Consider the following 21,592-nt stretch of genomic DNA (forward strand, 5'->3'; position numbering starts at 1 on the left):
GAGCGCCTTCAAGGACTTCTTAAAAGTAGTGCTCGGCAGCCACTCGGCCCACGACCGAACCCTGTGTTGCAATAGTGGTGGCCTCCATCTCTACCCAGTATGTCTTGACACGGGTAAGTGCCATCCGCGCACCCTCTATGCACGCCGACCTCTTCATAGCGTCGATGTGCGGCACAACACCAAGGAATTATTGCACTAAACTAAAGTAACTATTCGTCCTTGGCCCTCCCGGCCATAGATGATCCACAACAGACCTCATGGCAAGTCCAGACAACCTATGGAGCTCGTCCCACTCGGCCATTCGCTCATTCAACAGCAGCGGACGCACTGGAGCATGGAACTGTGACCAGAACAACTTTTCCACTTCACGATCTTTTTGATCCTTGAAGTACTCGGCCGCATCAGCAACACTTGCTGCCAAATCCACGTATGCGTCTGCAGAACTCCATAGTTGATCAAGAGGCGCATACTTCGGATCTCTGAACTTAGTCCGCAACAAAAAGGGCTTCCCCGCCACGATATCCGCAGCTTGATGCAGCTCCTCCTTCGTCGATCTGATTTTGGAGTGGGCTTCCTTGGCTGCTACCATGGCCTTCTCTAGGTCCGTTGCCTTCGCTCGGCTTTATTTTTCAAGAAGCTGCTAACGGTAAGCAGCATCTTTCAACTCAACGGCCATCTTGGCTATTCTTTCCTTGCTCTGGCAATGCATGGCCTGTTCAGCCCTCAGCTCTTCGACCGCCTTTAGAGCGGCCGCATCGCTATTCCTTGCTTGTTCCTTGGCTCGGGCAAGCTCCGCCCGAAGGGTCTCCACGGTGGCAGCTCCATCTGCAGTCACAACATATTAAAGATACCGGCATCATGCTCCTCTTACTATGTGTTGATCACCGGAGAAATCACTTACCATGTGCCTCGTCAAGCCGCTTGTTGACAAGCACGATGTCGGCATCTGCCGCATCAAGTTGCCGCTTTAGCTCGGCAAACTCATCAGTCCGGCTAGCCACCGAACCTTCATCCACCTGCACATAAAGGCAGTCTGGTTATTACTTGGGACTATGATCCTCTGTTTGCCGCCGTTTTCGATGGCAACCAGAGTCTCAGGGGCTACAATCTGCATAGGGCACACCTAACGTGTGCGGTACTATCAAAAACATACACAATTTCACATACCTCAAAGCCTTTCAGCAGACTCATAAAAGCTTCATGCAACCCGCTTTCGGCGGATGAAATCTTTTCAATTACCATACCCATTAGCGTACGATGCGCTTCTGAGATGGCCGCTTGCTCTAGAAGATCCTTCAGTGCGTCCGACTGCACACTGTACGGTTCCGGACTCTTTCTGTTGCTCTCTTTAGGAGCCGAATACTGAGCACTCCGGGTGGCCAAAGGATTACCCTTTGGCCTTGGCGGATCAGGAGAAGCCCTCCGCGACGACACTTCAGGGTCGCCCGCCTCATGAGGCGGGGTGGCAGGAGGAGGTGTTTCGCTCTCCATCATCTCCGGAAGAAGATCCCCCGAAGGCGAACTCTGTCGAGAAGGGCTACGATCCGAACTACAAGATATAAGCTTCGGTTATTGTCTTCAGAAGTAAGGTAGGATATTTTCACTATTAAGTACCTTTTAATTACTTACAGCTCGGTAGAGAGCTGATCCCCTTGCGAACATTGTGCGGCAAGAGTACCCTCCGAGGCAGGACCCTCTGGCGAAGATTTCTTCCCCCGTTTGAAAACCTTTGTTTTCGGGTCTTCAGAGGTGGTCCTCTTCCTTCCTCGGGGAGAGGGAATGTCAGATTCTTCTCCCTGGTTATCCTCCTTCACGGAGGCGCTAATTCCCCCGGTTTGGATGAGTAGTGAGTGAGGCCCGCTTTCAGCCTCTTTATTCCCCCCTTTATCTTCCCCTGAGGGCGCCTGATAAGGCGCCGGCTCGAGCATTCTATCTAGTACGGGATTGGCCAGGCCTTCGGGAAGGGGGGCCGAACACCTGATCATATTCGCCTTGGTTATCTAGTCCTGGTCAAAGAGCGACTTCTCAGAATGATGTCATGATAAATAAAAAGACAGCGTGTTCGGCCATGGGATTACTTACTTGGGTATCAGGGCGATTACAGCTCAGACCCGCATCTTCGGTGGTGTCCGGACACTTTATTTGGGGTCCGAAGAACAATTTGTACATCTCTTCAAGCGTCATGCCGAGGAAGTGCTGAATAGTTCGCGGTCCTTCTGGTTTGAACTCCCACATACGGAGGGGTCGATGTTTGCAAGGCGGGACCCGACAAACTAGCATAACTTGCATTACCGAGACCAGGCTGCCATCTCTCTCAAGGAGATCTTGGATGCGACTCTGCAATATCGGCACATCATTTACTAGCCCCCAGTTCAACCCCTTGTTGATCCACGACGTCAGTTGTGGTGGGGGGCCTGAGCGAAAGGCAGGGGCGGCTACCCACTTGGAACTCCGGGGAGCTGTGATATAAAACCACTCCCGCTGCCACAAACTAGACACCTACGGGAAGGAACCCTCTGGCCATGGAGCCTCAACGCTTTTGCTTATTATGACACCTCCGCACTCTGCGTGCCGCCCCTCGATCATCTTCGGCTTCACATTGAAGGTCTTGAGCCACAAGCCGAAGTGTGGGGTAATGCGGAGGAAGGCCTCACACACGATGATGAACGACGAGATGTGAAGGAGGGAATCCGGGGCCTGATGAAGCTATGTACTTAGGGTAGGGTCATGGATCTGTCCAACATACCCTCCCCAAGGACATCTCTACAAAGAATCAGAAGCAGTCGAAGAGAAACCATCATCCACTCGACTGTGAAGATGTGCTCACTCGACCACCTTGAAGACACTCGACCACCAGAAGATAAGAAACCCTCCACTCTGCAACGGTCAGGAATTAAACCATAGCTTTATGGGCATTTACAGCACTTTACTGCAGACGTTACCAGTAACGCCCCTCCTTTATGAGCATTGAACCTTGTGTAACAGAGGGGAGCTGGGGTCCTGGCGTACACTATATAAGCCACCCCCTCCTCTAGGACAGGGGTTCGCACTTTCTGTAATTCACACGCATATATTCAGTCGACCGCCTCCGGGCTCCGAGACGTAGGGTTGTTACATCCTCTGAGAAGGGCCTGAACTCGTAAAACTCATGTGTACAACTCCTCCATAGCTAGGATCTTGCCTCTACCTTCCTACCCCCCTATTCAATTGTCAGTCTTAGAACCACGACAGTTGGCGCCCACCGTGGGGCAGGTGTCTTAGCGACTTATTGGAGAAGTTGCAATTTTTCCGATCCCCTTCATCATGGTTCCAGGCGGAGGTTTGGCTGAGGGCCGCGAGATCCGTCTTGGAGCGCTTGTGTTTGTCGCCGACGACTCCGCTTGGCTTCAGGAGGCTCCACTCGATACCGACGCGCTCCCCGCCCGTGGGGCGATGCACTTTCGCGCGTGTGTCCGCGGCATCCTCCTGCGGCAACCGTCAACCCAGTATCAGTCGACCCCAGCAGCTTTCCCCCTCTCTGCGGCCCGCCGTAGCAAACGCTCCGGTCGGTCGAGGCTTCAGCGGTGGGTGAAGCATGCGGTGGCCCGCCAATCGGCCACCCCTCAAGTCGCGGCGATCGAGCCCGACGAATCTCTCTACGGCCTGTTCGATCTGTCGACTGGCTCCGTAGAGACCGCATCCGAGTGCGACAGCAGCGACCCAGCGGCGGAAGTCCTGATGGTCAATGGACCACGTAGTCCTCCTAGCTTCAATCGTGAAGACGAAGGCGACGGGAACGGCGATCCGTCGCGCGTTCACGAGGAGTACCACCCCGAACCCCTCTCCTCGCAGCAGAGGGAGGAACTTCGTCACCGGAACATGGATGCCTTGCATACTCCTATAGTTGGAGAAACCCCTGAGGCCCAGGCCTTGGAGCAGGAGCGCTTGGCCAACCTGGTTGAGCGCACTCGACTGGAGAACCTCCAGTGCGATCATCACCTCCAGCGCGCACTCGACGATCGCGCTCGACAACGTGCTCCTGAGTCAAGTCGACGCCAACTTTTTCCACCTCCGACTCAGGTATATCGAACCCCCATCCAGAATCTAGCAGCTGCTGTCCGGATAGCAGAGTCGATCCAACCTTCCCAATCAGAAGCTGGCCGAGGTCTGGTGCAGATCAGAACCCTGCTCCGGGCAGTGGGGGAGCAGAATACGGTCGTATCTCAGTCGCGGAATAGGACCCATAGCAGATCCGTGGTTGCAGACACAGTTCAGTCGGCCCATAGCCCAAGATCACCCCCGAGGCATGAAGGACGTGGAGATCGGCGTGATCAGTACAGGAGCCGAGAGAAATATGATCACCGAGCCGATCGCGATGATCGCCGTCGAGTGCCTACGCCTCCTCCAAGGAGTGGGTCATACCTGCCTCGGCAACATGAAGACAGACGCCCTCATAGTGTCGGACGAGGTATTCCAGTCGACCCCAGGGAGCCAGGCTTTGACGCGAGATCTATTCTCGTTCAGGGCTTGGTCGACAAAAACAGAGCTCACCGAGAGGGCCATGACAGAGATCCGCAAACCAGCAATAGGGCGCATGTCTCAGGTCCTGAGTGCTTCAGCGGAGCTATTAGAGCTGCGGTGATTCCCCCCAACTTCAGGTTGGCGACTGGAGTCGGTAAGTTCACCAGAGAGTCCAAGCCTGACACTTGGCTTGAAGACTACCGAGTGGCTGTCCAGATTGGTGGCGGCAATGATGAAGTGGCCATGAAACACCTTCCTCTGATGTTGGAGGGTTCGGCTAGAGCATGGCTGAATCAGTTAGCGCCTGGCAGCATCTATACTTGGGAAGATCTCGCTCGAGTGTTTGTCAGAACATTCGAGGGCACTTGCAAACGGCCGGCAGGTTTGACGGAATTACAGTGTTGTGTTCAGAAACCGAATGAAACTTTGAGGGATTATATCCAGAGATGGATCACCCTACACCACACGGTAGAAGATGTGTCGGATCATCAGGCAATTTGTGCCTTTAAGGAAGGCGTCAGGTATCGGGAGTTGAATATGAAATTCGGCCGGTCAGGAAATATGACTCTGGCTCAGATGATGGAAATTGCCACCAAGTATGCCAATGGTGAAGAAGAAGAGCGACTCCGGAGTGGCAAGCACAAAGCAGTCGCCCACGAAGCCGGAGGAGGAAACTCCGGTCGGAAATAGAAGCGCAAGGCCGAGCCAGCTGCTCCGGGTGAAGCCTTGGATGTGGTTCAAGGAAAGTTCAAGGGGAAGCCCAAAGGGCCGTGGAACCCCAAGAAAGTAAAAGATCAAGATGTAAATGACGTGTTGGATCTGCCGTGCCATATCCACACCAAAAGAGATGAAGGTGATTTCATTTACCCGAAGCACACCACTCGGCAGTGTCGGCTCCTAATCCAGCAGTTCCGAGAGAAACAACCCAAGGAAAAGGAGAAGGAAGCAGACAAGGCTGAGGATGAGGGAGAGGATGATGATGGTTATCCCCACGTGAATTCCACTCTGATGATTTTTGCTGACGTTGAGAGCAAAAGTCGATTGAAAGTCATCAACAGGGAAGTGAACATGGTCGCTCCGGTGACACCCAGTTACTTGAAGTGGTCACAGACTGCCATTACATTCGACCAGTCTGACCATCCAGCGCACATCGCCACCCCTGGGAGGCAAGCACTGGTGGTCGACCCGGTGGTCGAAGGCACTCGACTGACAAAGGTCCTGATGGACGGTGGCAGTGGCCTGAACATACTGTATGCTGAGACGTTGAAGGGAATGGGCATTCCGATGCCCAGACTCAGTGAAAGCCATATGAGTTTCCATGGGGTCATTCCAGGCAAAAAGGTTGCATCCCTCGGTCAGATTGCACTCGACGTGGTTTTTGGTGATTCCAAAAATTACCGCAAAGAAAAGTTGACGTTTGAAGTTGTGGATTTCCAGAGTGCTTATCATGCAATTCTGGGCAGGCTAGCTTATGCACGATTTATGGCTCGACCATGTTACGTGTACCTCAAACTGAAGATGCCTGGTCCCAGAGGAGTGATCACTATCTCTGGTAATCGGAAGAAGGCAGAAGAGTGCTTCCAGAAGGGCTCAAAGATCGCTGATGCCCAGATGGCCGTGGTAGAATTGCAAGAATACCAGAAAAATGCAGATCCAAGTGACTTGCTGCGAGCCAAGAAGCCAGCCACAGATTCAGCATTCCAGTCGTCTGGTGAAACGAAGTCGATTCACATTCACCCGACAGATCCCAATGCTGCTCCGACTCACATTTCAACCTCACTCGACTCCAAATAGGAAGAAGCGCTCATCCAGTTCCTCCATGAGAACTGGGACATCTTTGCATGGAAGCCTTCTGATATGCCGGGTGTTCCCAGGGGACTGGCTGAGCATCGTTTGCGAGTCGACCCGAAGGTGAAACCAGTCAAAGAGCATCTTCGACGGTCCGCCGTCCAGAAAAGAAAGGCAATCGGTGAAGAGGTGGTTCGGCTTTTGGTAGCTGAGTTTATCCGAGAGATTTACCACTCCGAGTGGTAGCCAATGTTGTCATGGTACCAAAGAAAGACGACTCACTTCACATGTGCATTGATTTCAAGCATATCAATCGGGCCTGCCCGAAAGATCACTTTCCTCTACCTCGCAACGATCAGATAGTCGACTCAACTGCAGGATGCGAGCATTTGTCCTTTTTGGACGCCTACTCCGGGTACCACCAGATCCGTCTGTACGGACCCGACGAGATAAAGACAGCTTTTATCACCCCGTTTGGGTGCTTCTGTTATGTCACAATGCCATTCGGTTTGAAGAATGCCGGAGCCACATTCATGCGGATGATTCAGAAGTGCCTGCTCACTCAGATCAGTCGGAATGTGGAAGCATACATGAATGACATTGTGGTCAAGTCACGTAAAGGTTCTGACCTACTGACTGACCTTGCTGAAACTTTCGCCAACCTCAGAAGGTATGATATCAAGCTCAATCCATCAAAGTGCATGTTTGGAGTTCCAGGCGGAAAGTTACTCGGTTTCCTCATTCCCGAACGAGGAATCGATGCTAACCAAGAGAAAGTAGGCGATATACTCCGAATGAAACGCGCTGTGCGTGTGCATGATGTCCAGAAGCTTACTGGTTGCTTGGCCGCCCTAAGTCGATTCATTTCTCGCCTCAGTGAAAAGGCGCTACCTATTTACCGACTGATGAAGAAATCAGATAAGTTCGAGTGGACCCCAGAAGCTGATGCACCATTTGCAGAGCTAAAAGCCCTGCTTTCCACCCAGCCGGTGCTTGCTGCTCCAATCAGCAAAGAGCCTCTACTGCTTTATATAGCAGCCACTGGACAAGTCGTCAGTACAGTACTTACGGTCGAGCGGGAAGAAGAAGGAAAAGCTTATAAAGTTCAACGCCCAGTTTATTATATTTCTGAAGTCCTGACCCCGTCAAAGCAGAGATATCCTCATTATCAGAAACTTGTCTATGGGATTTACATGACCACGAAGAAGGTTGCACACTATTTCTCGGATCACTCTGTTACAGTCGTCAGCGACGCTCCATTGTCAGAGATTCTGCACAACAGAGATGCAACTGGTCGAGTGGAAAAATGGGCGATTGAACTCCTTCCCTTGGATATCAAGTTTGAGGCAAAGAAAGCTATCAAGTCCCAAGCAATAGCAGATTTCGTCGCCGAGTGGATCGAACAGAAACTGCCGACTCAAGTTCACTCGGAGCACTGGACCATGTTCTTTCACGGATCCAAGATGCTGAATGGGTCTGGTGCTGGGGTAGTTCTGGTATCCCCCGAGGAGATAGGCTCAGATATGTCCTCCAGATTCACTTTGATTCCTCCAACAATGAAGCAGAATATGAAGCACTCCTGTATGGGTTGCACATGGCCATCTCACTCGGCGTCTGTCGCCTCATGGCCTATGGTGACTCAGATTTGGTAGTTAATCAAGTGATGAAGGAGTGGGACGTCAGAGGCCCAGCCATGACTGGTTACTGCAACACGGTGAGGAATCTTGAGAAGAAGTTTGAGGGGTTAGAGCTCCACCACATACCCTGACTGAAAAATCAAGCAGCCGATGACTTGGCAAAGATAGGTTCCAAGAGAGAAGCCATTCCTAGCAATGTGTTTTTGGAGCATATTCACACGCCGACAGTTCAGGAAGATCCTTTTACTGAAGAACCCCCGCAACCTAAGAGCGCCACAGATCCGACTGAAGTCGAGGTCCCGGCCGTGGTCGACCTAATCATGGAGGTTCTCGCCATTACTCCTGACTAGACAGTGCCCTACATTGCATACATCCTCAGGAAAGAACTCCCAGAGGATGAGGAAGAGGCTCGACAGATCGTCCGTCGATCCAAGGCCTTTACTATAATAAAAGGACAACTGTTTAGGGAAAGCGTGACTGGAGTCGGTCAGAAATGCATAACACCAGAAGAAGGTCGAATGATCCTCAATGACATCCACTCGGGGACCTGTGGTCACCATGCGTCCTCCCGGGCCATCGGGGCTAAAGCATACCGAGCTGGATTCTATTGGCCACGAGCAAATGAAATGGCGAAAGATATAGTCGACAGAGCGAAGGTTGCCAGTTTTACTCTAACATGTCTCACAAGCCAGTGTCAGCTCTGAAGACCATCCCCCTCATCTGGCCCTTTGCTGTTTGGGGACTGGATATGGTTGGACCACTGAGAACTGGCAAGAGCGGCTTCACTCACGTGCTCGTTGCAGTCGACAAGTTTACCAAATGGATCGAAGCTAAACCTATCAAGAACCTTGATGCTAGCACCGCTGTCAGTTTTATCACAGAATTGACATTCAGATATGGAGTTCCACACAACATCATCACGGACAATGGGTCGAACTTCCATTTTGATGAGTTCAGAGCTTTCTGTGCTTCTCAAGGCACTCGAGTCGACTATGCTTCGGTCGCTCACCCGTAGTCGAACGGACAAGCAGAAAGAGCCAATGGCTTAATTCTCAAAGGACTGAAACCCCGACTGATGCATGATCTCAAACACGCAGCAGGCGCTTGGGTTGATGAACTTTCGTCAGTCCTGTGGGGCTTGAGGACAACTCCTAATCGGTCGACCGGACGAACTCCTTTCTTCTTGGTTTACGGAGCCGAAGCTATTCTGCCAAGTGACCTGCTCCACAACGCACCCCGAGTCGAGCTCTTCTCCGAAGAGGAAGCAGAGCAGGCCCGGCAAGATTCAGTTGATCTCTTAGAGGAGGAAAGAGAGATGGCCTTGATCCGGTCGACCACTTATCAGCAAGACTTGCGTCGATTCCACGCCAGAAATGTGAAGGGTCGAGCCTTTCAAGAAGGAGATCTGGTTCTTCGAGTAGACCAACAAAAACCACACAAGCTCGCCCCGACTTGGGAAGGCCCCTTCATCGTCACCAAAGTTCTTCACAATGGAGCATACCATCTTTACAGTATTGAGCATCAGAAAGACGAGCCACGGGCTTGGAACGCGATGCTGCTCCGCCCCTTTTATACTTAAGCACTCATTCGAATAAAATGTAATAAGAAACACCTTTTGTAATTTGTTTATCAAAGACATGAGCTTACAATCCTCTCATTCGATTGTTGTGTTCTTATTTACTTCTGAAATCCCCCAGTGGGTGGGCTTAGTCACGAATCCGTTTCGCCTAAGTTCGAAAGAAAATCCTACTGAGTGGAGAACAATCCTCCCACTCGGGGGCTTGGCTGCAGTCCAGCACTCGCCTAAGCTCTCTCACTAGGAGGCTTAGCTGCAGTCCGGTACTCGCCTAAGTTTGAAAAAAATCCTACCGAGTGGAGAGCAATCCTCCCACTCGGGGGCTTAGCTGCAGTCCAGCACTCGCCTAAGTTCTCTCGCTAGGAGGCTTAGCTGCAGTCCGGTACTCTCCTAAGTTCCAAAAAATCCTACCGAGCGGAGAGCAATCCTCCCACCACTACTAGGAAAAGGGCTAAAGATAGGATTGACACTAATGGCGCACCAGAGAAGTGGTGCGCCACTACTATATACTAATGCCGCACCTGGTGGAGATACGCCATTAGTGTGGAAGACACTAATGGCGCACCAGGCAAAAGGTGCGCCACTAGTAAAACATTTTTTTTTCATTTTTTCAAATATACTAATGGCGCATCCTGGCAAAGTGTGCCATTAGTAGTTAGAACTACTAATGGCGCACCAGCGACAGAGTGCGCCAGTAAATTTTATTTTATTTTACTTTTTGGCAAAAAAACATTCTAATGGCGCACCGCTGCTGGGTGCGCCATTAGTAAGCTTCCTCCCCCCCCCACTCCACCTATTCCCCTCCCTCCCTTCCTCCCCACTCGACCTAACCGTACGCCCCCTCCGCCCCAAACGTACGCCGCCGCCGCGCCTGCACGCCCCCTCCATCCCCTGCCGCCGCCGCCCCCCCCCCCCCCCCCCCCCCCCCCCCCCCCCCCCCCCCCCCCCCCCCCCCGACCCCGCGCCCCCACGCCCCCTCCCCTCCGTCCCCTGCCGTCCCCTGCCGTCACCGCCCCATCCCCACCGATCTCCATCCGCCGACCATGGGAGCCGGCCAGGACCTGGAGGCCGGTGCCGGCGACGGCGGCGAGAAGAAGATGGCCCACTCCTCCTCCTCCGGCCCGCTCCCGCCGTCGGAGCCGCCGCACCTGCGGGGCCAGGACCCCGCCCAGTACCAGTACGGCACCTTCCACCCCCCTGCCCCCCACCCCGACGTTCGCGACCTGGCCGCCCCAGGTACAGTTCCTCGCATACTCTTGCTTACCTCCGATGCTTATGTTTGGTATGTTGTCATCCTCTGTGACCTCGTCATCCTCTGGTAATCAATCCATCCCTTCCAAAAGATAAAGATAAAGGAAATATCAGAGGATATGCCTCTACCTGAAAATGTACCACTCTGTTGCACGATGGAGCTCAATGCATCAATCTGTACTAGCTCAACGCCTTAAGCTTTGCTTGTTAAATTTCTATGGCTGCTTGATTAGTTTTTGTGTGCTCTGCTGTGAGGATCGAAAGTATGTCTAGAGGGGGGGTGATTAGACTACTTGACCAAATAAAAACTTAACCTTTTCCCAATTTTAGTTCTTGGCAGATTTTAGCTATTTTAGGACAAGTCAAGCAATCATCACACAATTCAAGCAAGCATGCAAAGAGTATATTGGCAGCGGAAAGTAAAGCATGCAACTTGCAAGAATATAAAGGGAAGGGTTTGGAGATTTCAAACGCTATTGGAGACACGGATGTTTTTCCCGTGGTTCGGATAGGTGGTGCTATCCTACATCCACGTTGATGGAGACTTCAACCCACGAAGGGTAACGGTTGCGCGAGTCCACACAGGGCTCCACCCAAGGGCAACGGTTGCGCGAGTCCACGGAGGGCTCCACCCACGAAGGGTCCACGAAGAAGCAACCACCCACAAAGGGTCCACGAAGAAGCAACCTTGTCTATCCCACCATGGCCATCGCCCACGAAGGACTTGCCTCACTAGCGGTAGATCTTCACGAAGTAGGCGATCTCCTTGCCCTTACAAACTCCTTGGTTCACTCCACAATCTTGTCGGAGGCTCCCAAGTGACACCTAGCCAATCTAGGAGACACCACTCTCCAAGAAGTAACAAATGGTGTGTAGGTAATGAACTCCTTGCTCTTGTGCTTCAAATGATAGTCTCCCCAACACTCAACTCTCTCTCATAGGATTTGGATTTGGTGGAAAGAAGATTTGAGTGGAAAGCAACTTGGGAAGGCTAGAGATCAAGATTCATATGGTAGGAATGGAATGTCTTGATCTCAACACATGAGTAGGTGGTTCTCTCTCAGAACAAATGAGTTGGAATGATGTGTGTGTTCTGATGGCTCTCTTATGGAATGAGAAAGAGGTGGAGGGGTATATATAGCCTCCACACAAAATCCAACCGTTACATAGTTTTCCAATCTCGGTGGGACCGAATCATAAAACTCGGTCAGACCGAAAATGTAAACCTAGTGACCGTTAGGAATTTCGGTGGGACTGACATGCAACTCGGTAGGACCGATTCGGTTAGGGTTTGGGCATAACGTAATCTCGGTGAGACCGATTACACAAACTCGGTGAGACCGAATTTAGTAATTAGCTAACCAGAGAGTTGGTCAGGCAAACTCGGTGGGACCGATTTTCTCTTTCGGTGAGACCGAGTGGAACTCGGTGAGACCGAAAAGTTACAAAGGGGAAACACTGAGTTTACATTGCAATCTCGGTGGGACCAATTCGCTCTTTCGGTGGGACCGAAAAGTTACGAAAGGGAAACAGAGAGTTTGCAACCCCATCTCGGTGGGACCGAGAACCTTATCGGTAGAACCGAATTGCTAGGGTTTTGGCAGTGGCTAATGACAAGTGAAACTCGATGGCGCCGGATAGGAAAAATCAGTAGGACCGAGTTTGTCTTAGAGTTTAGGTCATATGTGGATATGGGAAAGTAGTTGAGGGTTTTGGAGCATATCACTAAGCACATGAAGCAAGAGGCTCATTAAGCAACACCTCATCCCTCCTTAATAGTATTGGCTTTTCCTATGGACTCAATGTGATCTTGGATCACTAAAATATGAAATGAAGAGTCTTGAGCTTTTGAGCTTTAGCCAATCCATTGTCCTTAGCATTTTGAGGGTTCCACTTTCACATCCATGGCGCACTACCATGTGGTGCGCCATTAGTATAGCAGACACTAGTGGCGCACCGTGAGCAAAACTAATGGCGCACTGCCTGGTGCGCCATTAGTAAAAATTACTAGTGGCGTGCTACTAATGGCGCACTGGTGATGCGCCATTAGTAGGCAAAACCGGTGCGCCATTAGTAGGACTTTTCCTAGTAGTGCACTCAGGGGCTTAGCTGCAGTCCAGCACTCGCCTAAGTTCTCTCACTAGGAGGCTTAGCTGCAGTTCGGTACTCGCCTAAGTTTGAAAAAACCCTACCAAGTGGAGAGCAATCCTCCCACTCGGGGGCTTAGCTGCAGTCCAGCACTCGCCTAAGTTCTCTCACTAGGAGGCTTAGTTCCAGTCCAGTACTCGCCTAAGTTTGAAAAAATCCTACCGAGTGGAGAGCAATCCTCCCACTCAGGGGCTTAGCTGCAGTCCAGCACTCGCCTAAGTTCTCTCACTAGGAGGCTTAGCTGCAGTCCGGTACTCGCCTAAGTTTGAAAAAATCCTACCGAGTGGAGAGCAATCCTCCCACTTGGGGGCTTAGCTGCAGTCCAGCACTCGTCTAAGTTCTCTCACTACGAGGCTTAGCTGCAGTCCGGTACTCGCCTAAGTTTGAAAAAATCCTACCGAGTGGAGAGCAATCCTCCCACTCAGGGTCTTAGCTGTAGTCCAGCACTCGCCTAAGTTCTCTCACTAGGAGGCTTAGCTGCAGTCCGGTACTCGCCTAAGTTTGAAAAAATCCTACCGAGTGGAGAGCAATCCTCCCACTCAGGGTCTTAGCTGCAGTCCAGCACTCGCCTAAGTTCTCTCACTAGGAGGCTTAGCTGCAGTCCGGTACTCGCCTAAGTTTGAAAAAATCCTACCGAGTGGAGAGCAATCCTCCCACTCGGGGGCTTAGCTGCAGTCCAGCACTCGTCTAAGTTCTCTCACTACGAGGCTTAGCTGCAGTCCGGTACTCGCCTAAGTTTGAAAAAATCCTACCGAGTGGAGAGCAATCCTCCCACTCGGGGGCTTAGCTGCAGTCCAGCACTCGCCTAAGTTCTCTCACTAGGAGGCTTAGCTGTAGTCCGGTACTCGCCTAAGTTTGAAAAAATACTACTGTATGGAGAGCAATCCTCCCACTCAGGGGCTTAGCTGCAGTCCAACACTTGCCTAAGTTCTCCCACTCGAGGGCTTAGCTGCAGTCCAATACTCGCCTAAGTTTGAAACATACCCCTATCAGCGAGGACAACGAGGTGCAGGTCGACTGCAACCTTCTCCTTCAGAGCTACGGCACAAGTACAACGTACGCTCCATCCCTATCCGCAAGGACGACGAGGTGCAGGTCGACTGCAACCTTCTCCTTCGGAGCTATAGCACAAGTACAACGTACGCTCCATCCCTATCCGCAAGGATGATGAGGTGCAGGTCGACTGCAACCTTCTCCTTCAGAGCTATGGCACAAGTACAACATACGCTCCATCCCTATCCGCAAGGCGACGAGGTGCAGGTCGACTGCAACCTTCTCCTTCGGAGCTACGGCACAAGTACAACGTGCGCTCCATCCCTATCCGCAAGGACGACGAAGCGTAGGTCAACTGGAGTCACCACTTCAGAGTTGCAACTCCAGCGCAAAGTCCATTCGAAGGCAAACGCAAGCACATTCGGAGATAAACCAAATTCGGATAAATCCTAAAAGTTCCGAGCAGCAAATTAAAAGTATTCGGGCATCAAGCCTGAAGGAGTTCAACGGTTACAGCAATCACTCGGCATTCCGAGGCAAATTTAAAGCAGGTTCAAGTTTCATAAGTTTGTTCACTCGGCTAGAGGAAGGCTGGCAGGCTCCGCGAATGAGTCCAGGTCGATCCCATCAGCGATCCGAGTGGCGGCAGCAATGAAATTCTCCATGAAGGACTGGAAGTCATGCTTATTGGTGTTGGCGACTTTGATCGCAGCCAGCTTGTCTTCACGAGCCTCCTTGCAATGAACTCGCACCAAGGACAGCGCCACGTCAGCACCACACCGGGCGGAGGATTTCTTCCATTCTTGCACTCGGTCAGGGATCTCGTTCAGTCGAGCCATCAGGGATTCTAGGTCATTTTTAAGCGTTACCCTCGGCAAAAGCGATGAGTCGATTCGAGAGACTACCTCCTTCAGGCGCACGAGGTAGCTTGTGGCGCTGGCGATATGAGACTCCAATCGGAGCACATTCATTGTAGTCTCATCACAGACTGGAGAAGCGATAGGGTCCAGACCCGTCTCGACCCTTCCAGTTTCCTCGTCGAAGTCTTGGCAGAATTCTGCAGCCAAAAATTAGTGAATCGACCGAGCAACATCTGATCACAAGCATCAACACAGTCGGTTAAAAGAAATACCTTCCAGCATGAGATAGAGCTTCTTGGCAAGAGTCCTCAAATAAGCTTCCGTGTCATTCCTCTTGCGGATCGCAGACTCCAACTTTTCATTCAAGACAACCTTGTCCTTCTTCAGAATGGTCACTTCGTGGTTAGCTTCATTAAGACAAGATTTTAGTTTGTTCACCTCCCCTTCCAGCGTTCCGATTGAAGCAAGCTTCTGGTCTGCGAGAACAGTTTTATCTTGAGCTGCTTTTTGCGTGGCGGCGAGGTCTGAGTCCTTCTTCTCCAAAGCCAACTTCATTTTCTCTACAAAAGAAGCAATCGAATCAAAGAAGAGATCAAAGAAATATATTGAAAGTCAGTCGACAGTCAGTTACCTTCCATACCAGCGGCTTCGCCTTGAGCTTTTTTCAGATTCTGCTGGGCCAATTCCAAGTCTAGGTTGAGTTGCCTCTGCTTCTCCTCAAGTTCAGCAAACATGGAAATAAGAGTACAAGACTTCTGCAGAAGGCAAAAGACGGATCAGTCGATAAGATCAAAGGTTGTTTACTTTCGAGTAAATAAAACCTAAAGAAGTTCACTTAGACCCCGGCCGACTGCACACACTCGACTGCGGTCTTAGGGGCTACACCCAGCGGGTGCACTTGGCGTGCCCCCGCTGACTAAGACCTAACTCGACCGGTCCGCCCAGACCAAAAAAAAGCTGTTCAGACCACAGTCAACTGCCAGCAGTCGACTGCGGTCTCGGGGACTACACCCAGTGGGTGCACTTGGCGTGCCCCCACCGGTTCATATCCTACTCAACCGGTCCTCCTGAGTCGAGTGTAAGAAAAAGATAGGAAAGTAGAACTCAGACCCCAATCGACTGCCAGCAGTCGACCACGCTCTCGGGGACTACACCCAGTGGGTGCACTTAGCATGCCCCCACCAGTTCAGATCCCACTCGCCCAGACCGAGTGGAAGAACGAAATTACCGAAAACAACAAAACACCCAGTGGGTGCTCTAATTCGACGCGAACAACAGGAGATTGTGTAGAAGAAGATTTTTCGGGTAACATATCCCCATAGAGCAAAAGCAGTCGAAAAGTCTACTCACCTGGACATTGGCCCGAAGAGCAGCTCTGGCGTCGTAGGCATCCTGGCTATTCTCATGTACTGTCTTCACCCGCTCCATCATCATGTCAGCTTGTCAGATGGCTTCCGCAGCCGCTTCCGACTGGTTGTCCGGGACGGGGTAGCTGGTGAAAAAGTGAGCAGACGACCCAGGTGCGGCGGCTTGGAGCTCCGTGGCATGGAGTTGGACGACTGAAGGAATCACAGGTGCAGTCGACGATGCGGGGTGATCACTCGACAAGGGTGCAGCGAAGGTCACAGAAGCCCTGCCCGCGTCTTCAGGTTGACGGACGGGAGGTGTTGTAGTTGGTTCTTGCCGAGACATCCTGCCAGCTGCTACCTTCTTGCTCTTCCTGGGCTTAAGAGCCACATCTTCATCGTCATCCGGAAGATCGATGACGTTGGGTGGAGCTGCAAGGCAGATCGTTCGACCCCAAGTGAACCACTAGAACGCAATCGACCAAGGAATCAAGAACAAAATCACAAGAGTTTATACCTGGGTTGGAGGTAACTGCATCTTCCATCTCCCCATCCCGGTACTAGAGAGAAGAGGTTCCTGACGTAGCAGCACTGCATAGACCCGCATTCAGTCGGTTACGTCCGGTTAATCGAGTCGATGAAAAAGACAAGTCAGATGATTACCCGAAGATAGTGGGGACGGTCACTTTGATCCTGGGCAAAGCCTTTGGCAGTTTGGAGGAGGTAGCTTTCGGTGCTTTCGGTGCTGGAGGCGGCACAACTTTGGACTGCTTGGGAGCCTTCTCAGTCGGCGTTGGAGAAGACGTCCTGGGACGCTTCGAAGACTGTCCAATCGGCGCGGCCACCAGGTCTGGAGCGCTCGCCGGGTCGTGAGCATGTTTGGATCTCCTCTCCCTGCGAGGGGGCGAGTCGACTTCCTCGTCATCAGTCAATTCGTCGCTCTCCTCGTCCTCCTCGGCATCCGAGTGTCCTTCGCCGCTCTCGCCCCCGCTCGCTTCTTCCTTGACGTCTTGCTCCTGCACTCCGTTGGGCATTGAGTACATGTCGATGAGGGCCTTTTATAAGGTCGTCCCCCGAGTGACTGACTGGTGGACCCAGACGATCTAAACAAATCCCGCAACAGTCGCGCGCGCAATGCGTGGCGAAAAAGGTGCCACGGGGATCGAGGAGACTTGCCTAATCCGTCCCGATAACCTCGGTTCCGTCCGTCTGGCGCACTTCCCAAAATTCGAATCCCGCGAAATCCGCGGAGAGAAGAGCAACCTGTCAGACTGAAGACAAACATCCTCTACATCATCATTCGGAATTCTATCGTGAAAATTCACTCGACAAAAACCAAGAATGGACCAAGGCGACTGAGAAAGGAGTCGACGTCGTCACCTCAACTCATTGTTCCAGAACAAGATATACTCATAGCACAAAGAATGGGTCGGAAGTGTTCCCAACTCCTTCCTCACTCAAACCCTGATCCATTCGGGGGCTAATGATGAAGCTATGTACTTAGGGTAGGGTCATGGATCTGTCCAACATACCCTCCCCAAGGACATCTCTATAAAGAATCAGAAGCAGTCAAAGAGAAACCATCATCCACTCGACCGTGAAGATGTGCTCACTCGACCACCTTGAAGACACTCGACCACTAGAAGATGAGAAGCCCTCCACTCTGCAACGGTCAGGACTTAAACCATAGCTTTATGGGCATTTACAGCACTTTACTGCAGACGTTACCAGTAACGCCCCTCCTTTATGAGCATTGAACCTTGTGTAACAGAGGGGAGCTGGGGTCCTGGCATACTCTATATAAGCCACCCCCCTCCTCTGGGACAGGGGTTCGCACTTTCTGTAATTCACACGCATATATTCAGTCGACCGCCTCCAGGCTCCAAGATGTAGTGCTGTTACTTCCTCCGAGAAGGGCCTGAACTCGTAAAACTCGTGTGTACAACTCCTCCATAGCTAGGATCTTGCCTCTACCTTCCTACCCCCCCCTATTCTACTGTCAGTCTTAGAACCACGACAGGGCCAGATCATGGAAATCCAGCCCATAATAGAACATGAGCCCCCTAACAAAGGGATCCAAAGTGAGGCCTAGCCCTCGGAGGAAGTGAGAGATGAACACAACACTCTCGTTGGGTTCGGGATTGGGGATGACCTGCCCTCGAGCGGGAAGCCTGTGCGAGATTTCGGCGGTCAGATACCTGGCTTCTCAGCTTCTTGATGTCCTCCTCTGTGATAGAGGAAGGCATCCACCGACCTTGGAGGTTGGATCCGGACATGGTTGAAGCTCCGAAGCGCTTGAACTGAGCCTTGGGTGTTGGAACTCGAGGCAGGGGAAGGATTCGATTGAGCACGAGAGGAAAAAAGGACAGGCCTTGGCCTCTTTATAAAGAGGGTGAATATCAAGCGTCCTCCTCGTGGCCGTTTTGGACTTGCCTAAAATCGAGGAGTCATACCAACGGGCACGAGTGGGTTGCCCACGTCCGTATTGATGAGAATCCCATAATAAGGGGGACACAATCTCTGCTTTGACAAGACGTGTCAGGAAAACCGCCTCGCGATATGTGCAGTGCTGGTTGAGAAAAACGGTTCGAATAAAGACCAGGCCATGACATGATGTCATGCTGTCAAGACGTGTCAGCGGATTAGATTTGTGGAAATATTATTCTCTCTACGGTGGTATGTGGAACTTGTTTTGCAGAACCGGACACTATCCTTGTGTTCAAAATCTTCTGTGGAGTATTCGGAGGAGGAACCCGCCTTGCAATGCCGAAGACAAAACTGCGCGCTGGACTCATTGTCATTGAAGCCTGGTTCAGGAGCTACTGAGGGAGTCCTGGATTAGGGGGTCTCCGGACAGCCGGACTATATCCTTTGGCCGGACTGTTGGACTATGAAGATACAAGATTGAAGACTTCGTCTCGTGTCCGGATGGGACTTCCCTTGGCGTAGAAGGAAAGCTTGGAAATATGGATATGTAGATCTCCTCCCTTGTAACCGACTCTGTGTAACCCTAGCCCCCTCCGGTGTCTATATAAACCGAAGGGTTTAGTCCGTATGACAACATACAATCATACCATAGGCTAGCTTCTAGGGTTTAGCCTCTACGATCCCGTGGTAGATCAACTCTTGTAATACTCATATCATCAAGAACAATCAAGCAGGACGTAGGGTATTACCTCCATCAAGAGGGCCCGAACCTGGGTAAACATCGTGTCCCCTGCCTCCTGTTACCATCCGCCTTAGACGCACAGTTCGGGACCCCCTACCCGAGATCTGCCGGTTTTGACACCGACACCTCCTTTTAATAGAGTACCGGACCAAAGCATTAACACTTAGTGAATACATGAACTCTTCAAACTACGGTCATCACCGGTAAGTATCCCGATTATTGTCACTTCGGGGTTAACGGATCATAACACATAATAGGTGACTATAGACTTGCAAGATAGGATTAAGAACTCACATATATTCATGAAAATATAATAGGTTCAGATCTGAAATAATGGCACTCGGGCTCTAGTGACAAGCATTAAGCATAGCAAAGTCATAGCAACATCAATCTCAGAACATAATGGATACTAGGGATCAAACCCTAACAAAACTAACTCGATTACATGATAAATCTCATCCAACCCATCACCGTCCAGTAAGCCTACGATGGAATTACTCACGCGTGGCGGTGAGCATTATGAAATTGGTGATGGACGAAGGTTGATGATGACGATGGCGATGGATTCCCCTCTCTGGAGCCCCGAATGAACTCCAGATCAGCCCTCCCGAGAGAGATTAGGGCTTGGCAGCGGCTCCGTATCGTAAAACGCGATGAATCTTTCTCTCTGATTTTTTCTCCCTGAACGTGAATATATATAGTTGAAGTTGAGGTCGGTGGAGCACCAGGGGGCCCACGAGGCAGGGGGAGCGCCCCCCACCCTCGTGGATAGGGTGTGGCCCCCCTGGCCTTGATTCTTTCGCCAGTATTTTTTATATATTCCAAAAATATTCTCCGTTGATTTTCAGGTAATCCCGAGAACTTTTATTTCCGCACAAAAATAACACCATGGCAATTCTGCTGAAAACAGCGTTAGTCCGGGTTAGTTTCATTCAAATCATGCAAATTAGAGTCCAAAACAAGGGCAAAAGTGTTTGGAAAAGTAGATACGATGGAGACGTATCAGTCTACAAACCTCGAGCTTGGGGGCCAATAAGAGAAACAACGATGTTTAGTAGGTAACAAGCATTGCACCATATTAACTTTAGGTGGTTACATTTAGTTGTATATTTAGTGACGATAAAAAAAGTCAGAAAATATGTGTCATTTGACAACACTGACATCAAATGCATCTATCATCCAGAAAATTTGCAAATATAAATCTAATCTACACAAAAATAATCGTTTAAGACAAAGTTTACCATTAATATTATTTGTACCATGATTAGTGTGTAAAGATACCATCAGCTACATAATGTGTCCTTTTTGTATCGATTTGTAGCTTTTTTGAAAAGGAGGATAACCTCCAGCCTCTGCATCAGAGTGATGCATGCAGCCATATATTATTAAGAAAAAAGTCCATTTTACTACCATTAAGAAACTCGGTGGTTCACATAGCCCCTGCTGTTTTTTTTGTTCCTTTACACCCCTCAACAATACCATACCGGTCAAAAAACATCCCTGAGTGATTTGCCCCGATCGGATGCTAACGCGTACATGGTAAATGGTGGTATTTGACCTACAATGGGTCCCTCCCTCCTAGCCACTCTCACTGACTATTGGGTCCGGTCAACGTTGACTATGCCAGTCAAATATGACACATGGGGCCCACATCTCGGTTGCACAGAAACTAACAGGGGATTTATTTAGCCCTAACTACATCATTAAAAGCAGGGGACCCACATGTCATTGTCTCGAACTAACCTTAATCAACCTAAACTAATGACGCCACATGTCGGCACAGCCTGGGTTAACTGCCGGCGACCTCAAATCACGGTGATGCTCCTCTGGAGGCCATGATGGCGGTGTTGGAGGCTACCAGGGCATAGATTGCGCTCTCGCGCATCCATGGTTGGTCGTAGGAGAATGTGGGATGATCGGAAGTAGGCTACCGACGGAGCTGAGCGGCGACAGAGGCACGGCTTTGACGACGTCGGTGTTACGACACGAACCCAAGTGAACTAGGTAGTAGGGCGGAATCTATGGACCTATGGGGGCATGGGAGGTAGCATAACGACGCAAGGGGAGCTCGCCAACGAGGAGCATGACGACCAGGGCGAACGGCGGCGCTGAGCTCGCGTGGGTGATGACTACAACATGAGTTCGAGCTCTAAAGGAGAGGGAAAACTAAGAGAAGCTCACCGGGAGTCTAACGATGGCGAAGGCTAGGTCGGGGATCATCTATGTGCGGCAAATCATTCGTCGGCGTCCGGTGGCCACAATCAGAGAAGACAACCCGATTGGGTCGAGTTCGGGCGTATGGGATTGAATCCTTCAGTGCAGAG

The sequence above is a fragment of the Triticum urartu genome, chromosome 6, assembly GCF_003073215.2.
Source record: "Triticum urartu cultivar G1812 chromosome 6, Tu2.1, whole genome shotgun sequence".
In the NCBI taxonomy this organism is placed as follows: domain Eukaryota; kingdom Viridiplantae; phylum Streptophyta; class Magnoliopsida; order Poales; family Poaceae; genus Triticum; species Triticum urartu.